We start from the raw sequence: 15,415 nt of genomic DNA on the forward strand, positions 1-15,415 counted from the left end.
TTTTTCACCATTTAATAATATATAAAATTATTTTCTCCCGGGAATTGATAATTTTTGATTAATTTACAATCGAAACCTTCCGATTGAATCCGATTGAAACTGATTGAATGTCAATCAGAAATTTCCGATTAAATCTGATAGGACGTTTTCAATCAGTTTCAATCGGAGTTTTTAATCAGGGAATGTTTATTGTTACTTGTACTATACATCTAAGTTCTCGAAACTTATTCACAATAATAGTATCAACTATACATTAACAGTTCTTATTTCATTATGCTAACTATTGAATATTAGTTGCTATAACTTATGCTTGCAATAATCATAATAAGAATATTTGTTTAATTCATCTTAATCAGTAAGAAAAAGTATAAGTAACTATATTTATCATCAAATAGTTCATGTAGCTATTATAATGGCCAATCCAGCTATGTATATTGATATAGTTGTCGTTGTATTTTACTATGCATAAATAGTTTCCTCAACTACTAATATATGTATAAATTGAACCGTACCCGAGTCAAAAATAATACTTGATTTGAATTTGGTTAACCAAGTCGAAATTTGGAGTTGTTTTTCACAAGACAAAGTCGACTTTTTTTTTACGGAGATATGAAATACATTGAGTTTTCGTCTTGATTTAGACTTAACTGGCTTACTTAGTCACGATTAAAGACGAAAAAGTTGAAATCAAGTCGAAATTGACTTGGTTTAGACTTATTCGGCTTAAATTTTAAGACGAAAAAGTCAAGAACACGTCGAGATTGACTTGGTTTAGACTTATTCGGCTTAAATTTTAAGACGAAAAAGTCAAGAACACGTCGAGATTGACTTGGTTTAGACTTATTTGACTTAAATTATACGGCGCAAAAGTCAAAACTAAGGTGAAATAATTTTTACATATTAAGGCGAAAGTAAGGTGAATAAATAACTTATTTTCGACTTAGTTTAGCAAGTCAAAAATGAGGTGAATGACTATCGTGCGTGAAGTAAAGACGAATAAGTTCAAACTAAGACCAAAAAATTCAAATAAGTTAAAATAAGTTGAAACTAAGATGAAAAAAATTGAATTTAAGTTGGAAAAAACCCTTTTTAAATAAAACCGCCATTTTCGTAAAGTTCGCCATTTTTGATTTTTTTTTTTAATTTCTCAAAAAAACTTCAATTAATTCTGCAATTTTTCCCACCAATCCCAGAGTGGGCGGACTTTTCCTTCTATTTTTTTTTATCAATTAAAAAAAAATGTTTGCCCAGTTGAGCTTCTTTTACAAAATATCACAAGACGATTTCAGAGTTTGAAAAATTGAGACGAAAAAATTAATTGAAACTGGTAATCCTCGAAAAAATTTGAATTTTTTTTAAAAAAGTAAGAAAAAAAAATAGAAGATATCTATAAATAATTTTATTGTAATTTTTTTTGAAAACTACACCTGAAAACAAAGAAAATGAAAAAAAATTTGCGCTTTAGTTTATTTTTGACCAAGTCACAGGCTTTTGAAATAGCGATGTGCGTTAGATTTATTTTTCGAAAGCCTGTGACTTGGTCAAAAATAAACTAAAGGGCAAATTTTTTTTCATTTTCTTTGTTTTCAGGTGTAGTTTTCAAAAAAAATTACAATAAAATTATTTATAGATATCTTCTATTTTTTTTCTTACTTTTTTAAAAGAAATTCAAATTTTTTCGAGGATTACTAGTTTCAATTAATTTTTTCGTCTCAATTTTTCAAACTCTGAAGTCGTCTTGTGATATTTTGTAAAAGAAGCCCAACTGGGTCAAAATTTATTTTTAGAAATGATAATAGAAAATAGAAGGAAAAGTCCGCCCACTCTAGGATTGGTGGGAAAAATTGCAGAATTAACTAAAGTTTTTTTTTGAGAAATTAAAAAAAAAAATAAAAAATGGCGAACTTTACGAAAGGCGGTTTTTTTTAAATAAGCCAAAAATTTCATAGAGTTTAAATATGATTTTAAGATTGTTTTGTATTTTTTTCTGAAAAGTACATTCAAAGACAAAAATTTTGAAAAAAAAACCGTCCTTATTAGTCAATTTTTGTAGAAGTTATAACTATTCGAAAAAATAAAAGCCTTATTTTTGAAAAATTCATAACTTTTTTTGGATTAGATAAAAAAAATTGAAAATTTCCTGAAAAATGATTTTAATGAGGTAGAAGAGAAAAAAAATTTTCAGCCAAATGGAAAGAGGTCGGGGTCAAAAGTGGTCGATTTAGCGTGGAATGCCTCATATATATACACTTATCCAAAAAATTATAGGAACAAGAAAATTTTATAAAATTTTTAGCGATTTTGGAAGTCTGTATTTTCGTGAAAAATAATCGTATCAAAAAAATAAAAACAGCAAATTAAAACTTAATATCTTTAGTTTAAAGATCTTTCAGCGAAATAATTTTCTGACCCACGGTTTTTGTGGAATCATAAGAAATAGGCAGAGACAAAATTTTTCTAAATTTTTTGGTTTTGTTTTTTAGGTCTACGGGGCCGGGAAAATTTTTCGAAAAAACCAGTTTATGTCTCGTTTAGGAAATTTATTCAGCTACAATTTGCATTTTTTTGTTTCTCTGTACGACAATATGCTGCTGAGATATTAGCCTTCGAATGAAAAAGGATCCTATTGTCTTTCATTACCGATATCTCAGCAACTAATGGTTGCACAGTAATTTAAAGGGCAGTTTGAGAAACTTGAATAAATACCCTACAAGCTCTATTTTCGATTTTTTTGAAAAAAAATTTTTTTTCATCCTTAATATGAATTTGAAAAACCCACAAAAAATGGCCATTTTCTGGTTTTTTAGTCAACTCATCGCTACTTTGTAAATATCGATAAAAAAAATAATTTTGCCAAGTGATTTTACAGCTTAATGTACCCCTAAAAACCCTGGGAATTTTCAGATTGATCCATTGAACCGTTCGGCCGGGCCGATTGCTCAAATGTTTATAAAACAATTAAAGGAACAAGTTTTGTTCCTTAATTTGTGTAATCATTACCAAAATGAAAAAATTAATTTATTTCTGATTTTTCCCCATTTTTACATTAGTTATTCAGTAAATGTAAGGTAAAGAGAGAAAAAAAATTTTTTTCCGAAAAACGTAAAAAAAAAAAATAAAAATTCTTGTTTTATCTCGTTTTTCGAAAAAAAAAATGCAAATTGTAGCTGAATAAATTTCCTAAACGAGGCATAAATTGGTTTTTTCGAAAAAAATTTTCCCGGCCCCGTAGACCTAAAAAACGAAACCAAAAAATTTAGAAAAATTTTGTATCTGCCTGTTTCTTATGATTCCGCAGAAACCGTGGCTCAAAAAATTATTTCGCTGAAAAATCTTTTAACTAGAGATTTTAAGCTTTAATTTGCTTTTTTTATTTTTTCAATACGATCATTTTTCACGAAAATACAGACTTCCAAAAATCGCTAAAAATTTTGTAAAATTTTCTTGTTCCTTTAATTTTTTGGATAAGTGTATATACGAACAAATACATCTGTGAGTGCACACATGTGTCTCTGCGTCTTACACACATATGTATGTGTGCACATATGTGTGTGCGCGTGTGTACGCTCATGTGTGTGTGCACATATGTGCATGCGCATGTGCGAGTGTGTGCACACATGTGTGTGTGTGTGCATGGATGTGTGTGCTCACATGGATGTGTACATTTGTCCGCGCTTGTGTGTGTGCACATATGTGTGTGCGCGTGTGTACGCTCATGTGTGTGTGCACATATGTGCATGCGCATGTGCGAGTGTGTGCACACATGTGTGTGTGTGTGCATGGATGTGTGTGCTCACATGGATGTGTACATTTGTCCGCGCTTGTGTGTGTGAGTATGTATGTGTGCGTACGTGTGCGCGCGTACGTTCTTGTGTGTGTGTGTGCAGAAAAAAATATGTATTATCGTCGTTGATTCTCAACTCCACTAATACACATTATTACCCGGGAAAAAATCATCAGACCTGATCATGCATGATCATGCGTTAATCTCATGCATGATAATGCCTGAATATTTGCCAGCCATGAACATGCGTGATCATGCTCGGTCAGGCATGATTATGCTTTCTCACGCATGTCCATGGCTGGCAAATATTCAGGCATGATCATGCTTGAACAAGCATAATCATGCTTGAGCAAGCATAGTCATGTTTGACCGAGCATGATCAAGCACAATCTCTAGAATTATTAAAAAATAATAATTGTAATTAATTTTAAATCAACTTATTTTGCTGTTATTGATGTATATTCAATGTTTACTCGCTGAAAAGTGTAATTGAATTTTTACCCGTGACGGGTCTCGACCCCACGACCGTCGTGTTATAAAACACGTTTGCTGTCCACTAGGCTAACCTGTCTCTTTCAGTTTACGACGATTTTCAACATGTTTAAAAGAATCCAGGTGTAAAAAATAAATTATCATTTGAATTCAATTATGATTTGATTATTACATATATAATTTTAGAATTATGTTTTGGAAAAAAAGATTAATTTTAATTGTTAGTTGAATCAAAAATTATAAATTAAATTTATTTTAATCATCGATAAAGAAAAATAAAATAACTTTAACTACTAAGTTAGAAATAAAAATAAATGTTCAATTATTATAATTTTTTCATAAAAAATATTTTATTATTCCTGATTAAAAACTTCGATTAAATCTGATTCAAGCTCGATTGTATTATTTTGCATGATCAGACATGACTTTGCATGAATCATGCTTGATCGTGCATGATTCATACATGACCATGCTTAGTCTCGTCTAAGCCTTAAGGCTTATAAAACAATAAAAATTAACAGTTTCAGAGTACAAATAACTTTGGCTGACAATGATTTAGTTATTTATGGATCAATACAATTTTTCGTAGTTAGAGAAAATAATGTGTTTTGTTTTAAAAAAATTTGTTATTGAACTTACAAAATTTTTCTGTAGCGTTGAACATCAGGTGTATATAAAACAAATAATGCCTATCCGTGAAAGTGGAAAACTATTATTTCTAACAATAAATCAAATGAAAACAATGTACCATGTATCACGTGTAGGAAATTATATTTGTAATAGTTTTAAATGATTAAAAAATAAACTTTAAGGAACAAAATTTTTAAATTGTAATTATTATTATACATTCCGAATTATACATTCTCATCCATGATTACGCATAACTGAACATGAATTTGTATGAATCAGACATAGTCATGTATGTTCATGCAAAGTCATATTCAGTCATGCAATCTCACGCTTGATGATTAATTTCCCGTCATATATAGTCATGCATAATTTTACATGGTCATACATGACGTTGCATAATTCGTGCAGTGTCATGAATTATCATTCATGACTAAGCTTGGCCATGCATGATATTTTATGAATCACGAATGACTATCCTTGCCTCATCATACATAATCATGCATGATTGAATCTGGCCTTGCATGATCATGCATGCCCTTGCATGAATCGTGCAAAGTTATGCCTGGATCATGAACGATCAGGCCTGATGATTTTCGCCCGGGTACCCTTATTATGAATCTGAGACTATTCCTGTGGCTGCACCAGGAATAAACCTGTGACTGCAACAGGAAAAACTTGTGACTGCAACAAGATTATTCATATGGCTGCAACAGGAATAACCTGTAGCTGCAACAGGACTGATCTTGTAGCTGTAACAGGAATATCCTGTTGCAGCCATAGGATCATGCTACAGGAATGTTCCTGTTGCAGCAACAATTCTTTTTTTTCCGTGTACTAATGCTGAACTGAAACTTTTATGTTCTACCTATTTATTTTACTACAATCACTCGGTTTCATAAAATATAAAGAGCAATTTAATTATTTTCAATTAAGAAAAAGAACATAATAATTTCGTATTATTTTTATTATAATTACATAATTTTTTAAAATAGAATTTATTAAATTTAATTGATTATTTATCAAGAACCCAGCTAAATTATCTTGCTATACCACTATTATTAAAAATAACATTTATCATAAAAATTTATGAGTTTTTTCTTACTTAAATTAATTTTTATAAGTTAAATCATAAAATTACGGTGGTTGACTGCAAGTAATAACGAACTAAACATTTTTTTAATGATTAGTTATAAATAATCTTAATCGGAATGTTAACAGTATATTGTGCACCTAGGGAGGAAAGTAGAACATTTTCTCCCGCATGTAAAACGGCCACCCGAGCCGTAGGCGAGGGTTGCAAACATGCAGGAAGAGATGCCCTTCTTTCCTCCCGTGTTGCACGTGCTATTTTTTCTCGTACCCGGCTGAAAGTTTATAAAACTTACTAAAAAGAAGACAATTTAGTATAAGCAATAACATTTAGTGCGTGAAGTCCCGGTAGGGGGTGGAGCCTCCTCAATCGTGTATATATATATATATATATATATATATGTACACAAAACAGTATTCGCTCTGAATGGAGCCATGGTAGAGGACATTAAATCGACTGAAGCGTTCGCAGTGGTTACTTTTGGAGTTACGAGAGGCTATTATTACTAAAATAAGGCCATATATAAATGCGACATATATGGCCATATATGGAAATTGGCGATATATAACGATATATAATTTTATACGGCCATATGTAGCTTGATATGACCATATATAACTTGACCTGAATATGTATAAAAATTGACAATATATGGGCATATAGAGTTTGATATGATTATATAGAGCTTGATATTGCCATAAATGACTTGATCTGACTATGTATAGAAATTTTCAATATAATTTTGAAAAAAAAAATTTTTTTTTTTAATTATTTTGGCAACGCAGAGATTATCAGATGTGTGAATAATTGAATTCCTAATCAAATTAGAAATTTTTAATTTAGAGAAAAAAAGCTAGACTTAGTAATGACCGTACCCCTTCAGTAGGATTCGAACCCAGGACCTTCCGTACGAGAGACCGACACTTTAACGACTAGCCTATGCGACCGACAGTTACAACGAAGTTTAGTTGTGCTACGTAAGATTGAAAAGTATACTGACTTTCGAAAAAGCAAAATATAATGATATTGGTTGATTGATTATTGTTATTACAGTAAAATTGGTTGATTGATATTCGATGTGTATGATATCGAGATGTATGAAATTTTCATGTTCACTTTTATGTATGTCCACATATTATATATACCTATGTATAGTTATATATATCCATATATAGGAACAATCGAAAATTATATATTCCCATGCATTGTTATGTATGTCTCATATATGGACATATATTACCTTATATTACCATGTATAATTCGTTTTTCCCGGAAATGTGAAAAAAACCATTATTGACGGTTATATTCTAATTTTTTTGATATCTATCAAATAAAATTATTAAATTTCATATAATTATTATATTTCATATAACAATGTGAAAAAAGACCATTAGTGACAGTTATATTCTTATTTCTTGATATCTATTAAATACATAAGAATATAACTTAAATCACTCGCACCGACCATTGATGACGCAGTCCTGAAGGCAAGATGGCTGGCAAACTTGCCTAAGAAGACACAAGAGCTTCTAGCCATTTCTCCGACCACGGCTACCATCGATGAGTTAGCCAAGACAGCTGACAAGCTACATGAGATATTTCCAGTGACTCACACCGTTGCCATAGCTTCATCATCATCTTCCCAGGAGACGATGGCGCTGCAGAGACAAGTCAGCGAATTATCTCGACAAGTAGCAGCCCTCACGACAGCGTTCAACCAGAACCGCGGCAGATCACCCAAACGAGGACAAAACAATCGCTCTCGAAGCACGTCGAAGCCACGCAAGCTTGACAAAACAGGTATCTGTTATTATCACACCAAGTTTGGTAAAACCGCGGACAAATGTACGCCAGGCTGCAAGTTCTCGGGAAACGTGAACGAGAGTCACTAGCGGTGGAAAGCGACTCTCTCGCATCTTCAAACCGCCTTTTCGTCATCGATCTAACCACGAATACTCAATACCTCGTGAATTCTGGTTCAGATCTCTCTGTTTATCCATGCGGGCGGATGAAATGCAAACCTACGCCAGAAGGATACCAACTTCAAGCAGCAAACGGCTCGTTGATCGAAACATACGGTTGCATCACTCTGTTACTAAAGTTCGGTTTACGTCGAGAATTTACGTGGAGATTCATCATCGCTGACGTCACAAAACCAATCATTGGCGCCGATTTTCTAAGTCATTTTAACTTGTTAATCGACCTCAAACACAAACAATTACGTGACGGCTCCACCGATCTCTAAACACGCGTGGATTCAATACGCTCGGATGCAAAATGCATAAAATTTATCGAAGGTAATACAGTTTACCACCAACTGTTATCAAACTACCCGGCTATAACTCGACTACAAACTGTTGCTTTTCAGCAACGTACTGAACGAGCATCACCGTGGCAATTTTGTCGCCTAGACTTTATTGGCCAATTTACGAGTGATTTTAGAAACATTTCTGAGCATGAGTATATCGTTGCAGACACGCTATCGCGCGTTGAAGCCATTTCGACGCCGGTTACCACGCACGAGCTCAGAAGAACGATCCTGAATTTCGAGATCTTCTTAATAACGCAGCAACGTCACTACAGTGGCAACAAATTATCTTTAACGACTATCGGCCGCAATTTATTGTGATGTTTCATCAAGTAAACCACGTCCATACGTTCCTGGTCAACTTCGAAAGAAAGTTTTCGTCGCGTTACACTCTCTGGCACATTCGGTACCAGAGCATCTCAGAAACTGGTGAGCAAACGCTATGCTTGGCCATCAACTCAGAAAGATTGTCGAGAATGGGCCAAAGCTTGCATAAATTGTCAGCGAAACAAAATTCATCGTCATGTGACTTCACCTCTTGCTCGTTTTGAATTACCGACGCAACGTTTTGAGCATATCCACATCGATCTAGTCTCTTTACCAGTATCTCGCAGCTACAACAAGTATCTGACGATCGTCGGCAGATTTACTCGGTTTCCAGGAGCCGTGGCACTTAAGAATGGAGACGCAGATACGGTCGCACTCGCGCTGTTTAGAGAGTGGATCTCAAAATACGGTGTAACCACCAGAATAACGTCCGACCAAGGAGGACAATTCAGGTCGTCGCTGTTCCAATCTCTGAATAAATTATTTGGCATAACACATTTGGTGACGACGCCGTATCATCCTCAATCCAATGGACTGGTGGACCGCCTACACCGACAACTCAAGGCCGCACTGTTGTGTCACGACGACACTTGGTATGACGCGCTACCGGTTGTCTTACTCGGTCTTCGAGCAGCCTGGAAAGAGGACATACAAGCTACCCCAGCCGAACTTGTATATGGTGAGCCGATTCGTTTATCAGGTGAACTACTAGTTCCGTCAAATAAGCACGCAAATGCCGAAAGCGTTTTACGTGATTTAAAATCATATTTTAATAACTTGGCACCGGCTGAAACCTCGCGTCATGGAGAGCGTTCTGTTTTCTATTTCAGATGCCTCAACACTTGTGCCTAAGTACTGGTAAGAGTCGGGCAAATTGGACCATCATTCTCAGCTCCGTATGGGGGTCCATACGAAGTCGTCGCGTGACACGATAAATATTTTTTTATGAACTACAAATGCACAAATATAGCGATTTCCATTAATAGACTGAAACCTGTCTATTTCGTGGCCGACGACGCATAAAATTATTTTTTTATAATTTAAACTCGTTTAAATTCATTTTTTTTTGTTTATTATTTATTGTATTCTCACTAGCTAGTACTCCCTTTACAACTTAGCAAACATGTTCAAATTTTTTTTTTTTATTTGTGTTTTGCATTGTAAATATTTGTTATTATTTTTCATTTGTAAATAAGCATCATATTTTTTTTTAAGAGGGAAAGTACTATAGCGACTACGTCACTGCTTATATTATTTGATATTCATAATTTCGGATAAGTCCATCAACCATCGATTGCCATCGATCGCCGAATATTTTTCCCCACGCGGATATGATATTTGGTAGCAACAGTACACACGAGTACATAGTACAGTACACGCGTTTAATTAGAGACATACACGGCAACTAGCTAACACGTATCTAACGTGACCAGCATTATTTGTATCATATAATTAATTAAATAAAACTAATTATTTATTATTTTGTTAACACTAATAATTGCAGTCAAATAATTTATTTATCGCAGTGATTAAGTTCCATAAACCTCATCCCAGTCACTATATATATATATATATATATATATATATATATATATATATATATATATATATATATAGTTTTGAACCCACTTTCATAGCTAGGTAAATATGATCTGCACCTTTATCAAGGAATTGTTTTATTTGAGACCATGACAATACTTTTTATTTTTTAAGTTTATACCATTTCGATTTATTTTTCATGATAGTTTCAATAAGTCGATGAAATGTATTGGTGTTGGTTCCATGTTTGAGGTTAACTAAAGTTTTTAGCATTCACCATTTGCTCCAGGGTGGAGGACTTTAGGAAGAACTCATATTTTTTTTTATTTTTTATCAATTAATTTTAATTTTTTGGTTTTCAATCACAATAAAAAGTGGTTATTTGAGTTATTGTACGGATTCGGTCACTTGGCTCATTGTGGACAATTTAGTGTGAGTATATATATATATATATATATATGTGTATATATATATTGTGACGTTTTGAAATTTCAATGAATAATTCGACGCCGACACGTGGTCTTTGGAGTGGTTTAATTCGTACGTTATTTTTAAACTTTACATTATTTTAAATACTGTAAGGTTATGTTACAGCTAATATTGTGACTTGGCCGATCCCGACGTTCGAATAATTCTCCCGCGTGATTTAAAATCATTAATTCGTCCAGTTGGCAGCGTGGTACGAGAAAGATCCGAGACTCGCAAAATTAGTCCTAGTCATAATAGTATTAAGTTAATTAGGAATTAAGTTAGTTTAAGTTGGTACTAGTAGTGGTAAGATACGTACTCGTTTGCTGGTCACCGGAGCCCAAGAGGACATGACCGAGTCGCTGACCATCATCTCACGGCCCGAGTAATTAACAGCTAATCCCAGCTGAAAGACGACTTATGGAAATTACCGCTAGCGGTTATGTCCGAAGTTGACAGCGGATCGTGATTTCGCCTGCCGGACGAATAACATCTTCGAACAGCCTAGTTAATGAAAACGAACAGCTAGAGCAAAGGAGTTCACAGCAGATAGTAGCGTGGATCGAGTAATTATCCGGAAAACTGGAGTGACTTCGAAGTGACCGACCGTCTCAAGTGGGAGTTGAAACTGACCGTCACAATGGGGATGACTGCCTGGTTGAGGCCCTATCGAAGCGCCGCCAAGGGAGGAAGCCCGGAACTAAAGGCGGGAGCCTGAAAAGAAAAACAGACGACGCCATTCTGGATCGTACCTCGTTACAAGCTGACACGTGGTTTTGTAACCGAACTCTCACGATTATTATACATAAAACAAAAATAAAAATAAAAAAAAAACGACGATCATCAACCGTCAGTGATCGAGCAATTCACGATCACCCTAGAGTGAGTATCCAGGCTCTGGAAGGACTGTGACGCCGTTCCCGGCCTGTTATTCGAGTGCTCTTCGGCCACGTGGAGACGACGAACCAAGTACTTCGAGATCATCGACCGGTGAGCGAGTCCGATAAATTTATTTCGAGGAATAACTCGAGTTCACGCCGAAGTTGTGAATCAATAAAAACAGACCGGATAACTTCTATTTGGGTACGGCGTTTCCTAACTCGACTTATTCCGCTGGTACAATTTGAATTTCTGTTTGAGTTCGTAGTTAAGTTTTAAGTGTTATCTTGGAATTTGATCTCTTTATTATTTTTTCTTACTATTTGATTATTGTTTAATTGATTGGATACCGCGCATGTCGAGTCTCGCTATCGGCGGTAGTATTCATTGTATTCTTTTTATTTCACCGCATTCCGGTGATCATTAGTATTAGCTTAGTACTATTGTTATCTAGGTCGTTCAGCTAACATTTTGACGTTAATTAACGTGGTAAGCCGAGTTACCGACGGGTGTGAATGTCAAGTGAATTGACATCACTTTGCCTCTAAGTTGCAAATCCAGTGATGCCCGTAGTTAAGTCGTTATTACAATATTTATCTCGAGTCTTGCTTATTAAAAATTATGTTCTATTCCGTTGTGTTATTATAGTTTCTATTTCGTTATTATATTATATCGAGTCAATTACCGAGCCCAGCTAGTTAAGTATAAGAATTGGCTATCATGTCTGGTTGGTAGAGTAAGATTATTTAAAATTAATTGTCATCGATTTGTTGAGGTATTTACTTGTTTACAATATACTGCTCAATTTGCCTAGTTGACTGTTAATTATTTGACGTTAATTGTAAGTGCCTACCCTATTCCCGATCCGCCACCCTGAGCCGGCTTTTTCCGAGCATCGAATTGGTGATTGAAACATCACCTGGCGCCCAACCAAGTTTGGCTGCCGGATTCCAGTCGAGCTACCTACCCGGTCACAATATATATATATATATATATATATATATATATATATATATATATATATATATATATATAAGGGCGAGCGTGAGAGTCAACGCAGATATAATTGCGCACGCGCACTTCTTAATCCCTAGGGAATAAAATGCCACTTTCTTACCGCTTCAACGGGAGACAAGTTGAACTTTCGGCGTTGGTATGAGAAAAAATATTTTTCTCGCCTCCGGGCGGAAAGCGTCAACTTTCGTCCCACTGTGCAAAACGAAGTTGCCGCTTTCTGCCTCCGTCGACGCGAAAAATAGTATACACACCACGGGAAGTAAATAAGAAAGCCTCAGATCACATGTTTAAGGTGAAAGTACGGTCTTCCTGGTCGCATTCAACTCTAGAAAGAGCCGCTTTGGTGGCCGGCTTGCAATACACAGCTGTCACTAGAGTGAGCTTATTTAGTATGATTCGGTAGCAAATAAACAGAGATTTTTCAATAACAAACAAATTATTTGAGAATTAAAAAAGTCAAAATTGAAACAAATGCACGTACATAATTTTTAATTTTTTACACGTGCATCTTTTTATTCTTTATTTAAAAAGTCTTGTGGCTAACACTTTCTTATCAGTAAACAAAATAACGCATGAAGTAAGAGAAAATGTAAGAAAATATAAGACACATGATAATATATTCTTACTATTGTGTATTATTGTCGTTAGTGTTTGAGCTTACAAAGAAGTCTATAATATATATTAAATATTAGCCTAAATATAGAGAAATAAAATACCTAGTTTCTAACTTAACTAAAATTGAATCTATAATTTTTTTTTCAATCATTTGATGTTTTTGATGCCCGCCCCGACCAGCAAAAACTTCAGCTTCGCCTCAGTTTTGCAAAAGTCGGGCGTGCCTCTCCCCCTTCACCGCTCGGCTTCACGTCGCAATGTTAATTATTTCAACGTACTTTCGGCGGGGAACAAGGAAAATAGAATACGACGCCCGGCTAGAAAGCTGAATTCCCTGACGCATGTGATATCAAAGCTTTTGTAACGGGGTAAATTCATATTTACCGCGTTTAATTAAATTCAAAATAAAATCTATTATGTGTACTGTCGGTCATGTGACATTACCACTCCGGGTATTCCGGGTAGGTAGCGACTAGCCGTCCGGAAATGGAAATTTCACTTGCTCGACCGTCGACCCCACTTAGAGTTAAGTAGGTGAAAAGGACAACCAAAGTCAAGAGTGCGCGAGCAATTATAAACGGGGACCGGAACGAGAATCGGGCATTAACCATCGGGACGTCTGAATAGTGGAGACGTGAGGAGAGAGTCACAAAGTGACGTGACAACAGACGCCGTTAATTTCAATATAACAGGTTGAAGGAGAGAGTTGAAGGAGAGAGAGAGAGAGAGGAGAGTATAGAGAGAGAGAGACGGAACCAGAATAAAACCTTAAATTTTACAAGGACAATTAATCAGACGACATCCGGACACAGACACGGCGAGGAAAAGATCTGGAGAGTTTTGACTGTAGAGGTATTTATAAAATTTATTCCAGGTGGTAAGCCGGAAAATTTGATTAAATACTTAGTATACGTTTAAAATCATCGCGTCTTAACCAATTCTCGCGAATTAAATAATTAATTGCGTAAATAAAAATTAATAATTTAAACTCGGACGTAATTATAAAATTTAAGTAATTAATTAACTCCAGGCAGGTAGCCGGAGCCATTGCGTTAATAAAATATTTCCAGGCAGGTAGCCGGAATTATTCTAGAAGTTCCCAGGTAGGTCGAGTAACTCACGTACCGGAACTGTCGAATCTAGTCATAGTCGCTAGTCGGAAAATTAATTAATTATAAGTAAGAAAATTAATAAAATAAATGAAATTAAATAAATTAAATAAGAAATTATCTGTGGAAAGATTATAAAAGGGTCCGTGGTCGCCGACAAAATAATTGAATAAGAAAAAATTAAATTAATTAATGAACGATAAAAAATTTATTAAACCAAGGAAATAGTTGAAGAAAAAGCATAAATAAAATAAGAATAATTATCGTGAGGATAAAAGTACCTGAAAGAACGCATGTAGGAAATGAAACAATTGTGATGGTGGGACTTCGAGTCTGAGAAAAATTAAGAAACGTGTCACTAAATTACTGAGCAAAAAGTCGTGATATTATTGAAGTAAAAATAAGTGATAACAAAGTGATAAAAGGGAATAATAAGAATAAAGGAAGATTAAAATCAATTAATAAATTAATTAATAATTATATAATTTCCTAAATTAATTTATTCATTTATTGCGGGAAAATTATTGTAATTTCAGTGTGTGTAAAATAAGTCCAGGGGACAGAGTGAGTGTGTGAGTAAAATAAATAAGGATTTAGTGGAAAATTTAGTAATTAAGTATCGCGAAGGTTAAGCGATTTTTAACTATTGTGCGTGTGAGTATGTGGAAGTGCCAAAGGTAGTTGGCCAAATTTAGTGGAAAATATTAGTAATTAAGTATCGCGAAGGTTAAGCGATTTTTAATCATTGTGTGTGTGAGTGTGTGGAACCGCCAAAGATAGTTGGCTGATTTTATTAAAGATATTATTGCGGGTAATAAATAAATTAGTAGATTAAGGATATTATTGTGGGTAAATAATTAAAAGGTTATAAGGTCAATTAAGGTTATAAGGTTTAATGTTATAAGGTTTATATAAGATTATAAGGTTTATAAAAGGTATAAAATAAGGTTATAAAAGGTTATAAGTGAATAAGTTATAAAGGTCAAAAAAAAAAGGTTAAAAAGGTTATTGGAAAAATAAAAAGGTTTAAAGTGTTGATCGGAGAAATAAATCATTTATAAGTTATCCTTCCTCATCCTTCTCTTACAATTAAAATTTACACCGACCCTAAGCATTAATAACCGGTTCTGGAAGACCGTTTAATCCTTCCAGTGGCG

This window comes from Microplitis demolitor, chromosome 3 (assembly GCF_026212275.2).
Source record: "Microplitis demolitor isolate Queensland-Clemson2020A chromosome 3, iyMicDemo2.1a, whole genome shotgun sequence".
NCBI classification, from domain to species: domain Eukaryota; kingdom Metazoa; phylum Arthropoda; class Insecta; order Hymenoptera; family Braconidae; genus Microplitis; species Microplitis demolitor.